At 37.5% G+C, this 4,618-nt stretch overlaps 1 protein-coding gene across 2 annotated transcripts in view; it reads left to right on the top strand.

The window, feature by feature from the left end:
* The window catches only part of LOC119413986 (EGF-like repeat and discoidin I-like domain-containing protein 3), a 168,455-nt gene that overhangs the window by 28,472 nt on the left and 135,365 nt on the right, over positions 1–4,618 (top strand). The window lies entirely within an intron of this gene.

The following is a 4,618-nucleotide window of genomic DNA, read 5'->3' as shown; positions in this document are numbered from 1 at the left end:
CATCCATCCATCCATCCATCCATCCATCCATCCATCCATCCATCCATTATCTTTTACCCACTTTTTTCTTTTCGGGTCACGGGCGTCACTGGTGCCCATGTCCAGCTATCACTGTGTGAGAGGCGGGGGACACCCTGGACATGTCTCCAGTCAATCAGAGGGACACATAGAGAAAAACAACCATTCACTCTCTCACTCACACCTAGGGACAATTTAGAGTTGCCAGTCAGTCTAACATGTATGTTTTTGGTCTGTGGAAGGAAACTGGAGTACCCGGAGAAAATCCACGCATGCACAGAGAGAACATGCAAACTCCACCCAGAAAGGCCCCCGGCCGGGATTTGAACTGGGGTGACCTGCTCACTGAGAGGCGGCAGCTCTACCAACTGTACCACCATGCTGTCCTGGCTAGATACTACATATAGGATAATTGTTAAACTTTCTGTACAGCTGTAGAATTAAAATCTTGAAGAATGCAGTGTTTTAATGACCCCATAGTTTGAGAAACAAACTTGTTTCTAAAGTATGTTTCTCCAAGCATGTTTAAATGTTTCATGCTTTCCTTTCTTTTTTGTTCTTGTTAAGTCTTACCCCTTCATAAATCTCCTGGTGCAGTCACACACATGATTATAACATTTTGTAACACATCATAAGGCTACCCTGCTGTAAAGTTCCTCTAAAAGCATGGATCAGGTTAATGTGTCATCTCTATCCATCTCAGTTTTGAGATTCAGGAGCACACATCTTATTATGTTCCACTAATTGTTTTTTGCTTTATTGTGTTTCACTGCAGGTACAATATACTGAATACCTGAGCATTTAGCATCATCTCTAGGATACATTGTTTAAATTGTTTTTTTTAGTGCATTAGTGCTGACTTTCAAACCCATTAACATAAAAGCAGCATTAAGCAATTTCAGCATCTTTATTCTAGAGTTAATGCCTATTTGTCCATAAATGCATGTCATTATTATCAGCTCAGAACACCAGATCTACACAGAATGGAGTGTCATAAGTTTGGTTTGTGCTTTGCAGTGGTAAAGTACAGATCTCATAGAAATGCTGCTTTTTAAAACTATATTTTAACAGAGCATATTTCATATTCACCATAACTGCCACCTGTAATTAAGATAACTAAGACAGGGATGACTGTTTTGTTACTAAAGCAAGACCCTAAAGAACAGCTGCGAATAAGAAATATATTTATCTTCATCAGTAATGTGATTAAATGTTACTTCACATCCTGGTAAAAGACCACAGCTTAATACAAACCAAGTATTTTTAAGTGCACCTTCAGCATTGTTATCATATCTGACTTAATTTATTTACTTTTCATTTATTTCAGTTTATTTAAGGTCAGTTAAGTAAAAATGAGAATTTGTTTTATTCAACGTATTGCCACAGGGATGAAGAAAGTGTGATTTTGCATCTAACGTCAGATTCTAACCACTTAGAAGAATGCAATACTTCATATAAACATGACTTTAAAATAAAGTAAAAATGGAAAATTTTAATTATTCACAGTGAATACCAGTGAATTGTCACGTTTAGACAGCAAATGATTATGTCAAACAAGTCAATGAAGTCAAAATGTGTAAATATTCTTCACAGAATAGTTTTTACACAAGCCAATCGTGCTAAAATGTACCAAAAAGCAAATATTACACCTGCATTTTAAGTAATTAACAAGGCTAGGTAATTCACTTATTACATATTAATTTGCTAAAAAGTAAACGTGATTAATCTCTTGTTTGTTTTTATGCATAAAACTTAATGCTAAAATAAAAAGCCATTTTTTTTTTTATTGTCAACTTACTCTAGCAGGCTAGAACAAATTACTACCAAAAAATATGACAAATGTTCATTTTGTTTTATGAGTCTTTTTATGAGCTGCAGAAATTTGAGATGAGAACGAGAGAATGACAATCTGCTCAAGAAATCCTTATTGGATTTGAAAATGACCAGGAGTAGGTGGAACTTGTAGCCGCTGACCTGGAACTGGACTGTTGGAGAAAATGGGACAGATTGATGAGAGAGGCCAAATTACTTCTGACAGTTTTGAAGAATTTAACACATCAGATGCTCTTTCACTACCTTCATCAGTGTAATCTGTATAATTTGATGCTTAGCCTGCACTCATAAGACAGAGCTATTATGCAGCATGTCTGACCTGTATTTATTTGGAGCATGAAGATTTGATTGTTCTGATTCTTTGAAATGTGTTTACATGTAAAACTGATAATTTTATATGGAAAACCTGCGTAATATGTCAACGTGAATATGTCCTAAATAACTTTGTATCGCAGCCTAAGTGAAATAAAACAAATAGACATTTGTTAATAATTTATCTCTATAACAAGGATATTTTCTGTGCATTGAGAGCAATCTGTTTCCATTCTGAAAGATAAGTTCTTTTGTTTTTTTACAATACAAGCACAGGAGATACTGTGATGAATCGGCAACCTGTCTAGGGATAAACCCTGGACAGGTTGCCCAGGATTTCTTTTGCAATATACAGGTTGTCATAGCTCACAAAGATTACAATCGAAATTGGACTCTTTTTTTAGAGGAGACCCCTGGGAGCCAGGGTACAGCTTTGACATTTCCATGGCATTTTGTCTCTGCTGAAAAATTCTTTATTTCTGCATTTCTGTAGATCCACTTAGACTGCTGCTGATCTCCAGTGTGACCTCTCCTTTTGGATATTTACTTGACACATTTCGAATAATTTTATTTCTGCATGATTCCTACCACTAAGCGTACATGTCCGACATAGTCAAATACTAATGGCAGATTTAAAAGTGCACATGAGCATACGTGAGAGTACAAGGCCGAGAACTCTCTTAAAAGCGTGATTGCAGGACGATTCCTGCTGAGAGCCTTCGTGTAAAAGTGGTTGTGCAGTGCCAGCTTTCATCAGTGGAGGTGCCGGATGGGTGCAATCACCATAAACCCATGAACCAGTGAAGGCTTCGTAAAAAGAGGCTGGGTTAAAATAGATTTGACACAATTAGGCCATGTTAGACTTCTCTTTGATGTAGCTGGATGTCCATGCAAACTTAGGGCTTCAAATGCAAATCTCAGGTAAAAATATGTGTTTGTGCTTTTTTTAAACATTTTCATAAAGGTTGCCATGATGTGTTTTCCTTGACCATCTTCTCATATCTGTCAAGCATCAGCTGAATATCATTAGAGCAAATATTTAGTTTATTTAATTGTGATAAAGTTGAGCTGAAAATAAAATCGAGTAGTTGGTGGACGTTTTTTTATTTTTATTTTTATTTTTTTTGTAGTTTGCCCTACAACCTGATCCAATAAGAAGCAGCCAGCTAAGTATTTTTCACCCTATCTGAAGAAGCATTTCCTGCTTTCTGTTTTATAAAAGCTTGGAACACAAAAGCCTTTGTGAGTCTAAATGCATCAAGCTTTAATGCTACGTTTCTAGATAGAGAGCACACATTTAATTTGCCCTTTACCCAAATAAAATCAGTATTCCTTATACATGTGCATTAACTAAATGTTTGTGACAGCTTTTGGCTAAGATGTAAGACTGCATGAGCGGCCTTAACCCTGAAAATGTCAAGTCTTTGTGATTGATCTCCGAGGAAACAGATGATGCTCTCCCATGTTTACCCACTGGTCAGGTTTTCACAGCTGATTGATTGGCCTCCGTTTCGCAGCCAGAGTAGAAATCACAGAGCCTGTGCTGGACATAACGCAGACTCGCATTAATCACAGAGTGTGCGTTGGTCTGTACAGCAGAGCAGCAGTTGACATTCACACAAGAAAGCTGCTAATGGTTCCCCTGGACATGCATCTCTCAGTCACACATCACACAACAAACAAGGAAGGGAGCATCCACTGATCACACATAATGTCTTCTTGTTTTTCCTAGAAAAGTTGGTGTTGTTCTCTTTATTTCCCTTCAGCATGGCTGTCGGTGCTTTTTTTCTTTACAATGGTATATATGGATTATTAGTTTTTTCAGTTTGCTCATAATTTTGAGCTGCTGATTGAGCGTATAAGTCCGTGCAGGTGGTCTATTGGGATCATGTGGTGAAAGTAGCACATTCCCACCACTGCTGCTCTGACAGGTCATTCTCTCCTACTATTGAAGATATAAACACTTTTCTCTTTGCTTGTCATCACTTCTGTCCACCGGTGGGCCAGTTATGAGCAGTCTTGTTTTGCCCTTAGATCTGCTTATTAAAATTAATGGTCAATCTTTTTGGCTCTGTCTAAACATCCTGGAAACAAGTTTGTTTATTATGTTACATGAAAAATAAGCTTGAGTCACAAAGGCAATGTGAAATATCAATTAAGGCTGCAAAAATAACAATGACCAATACAAATGGTAGCAATAAAAGCTGGATTACATTATAAAGCGGATTACATTAACTTTAACCATGAAGTGTCATCATACTCTCTAAATAGAGAAGCTGCTGAAAATGGAGGTTCGCTTGATCTTGACCAATACACATCCTCAGTACTGGGTTACATTAGTACATGTACTGACACAGTCTCCACTATCAGATATGTTAAAAGCTACCCAAACAGAAAACCTTGGCTGAATGCAGAGGTGCGTACCCTGCTGGAAGCCAGGAACACTGCCTTCAGG

The sequence above is a fragment of the Nematolebias whitei genome, chromosome 8 (assembly GCF_014905685.2).
Source record: "Nematolebias whitei isolate Nwh7 chromosome 8, NemWhi1, whole genome shotgun sequence".
Classification (NCBI taxonomy): Eukaryota; Metazoa; Chordata; class Actinopteri; order Cyprinodontiformes; family Rivulidae; genus Nematolebias; species Nematolebias whitei.
Note: the sequence above shows the minus strand (reverse complement) of the source record. Positions and strands in the feature narration are given on the sequence as shown.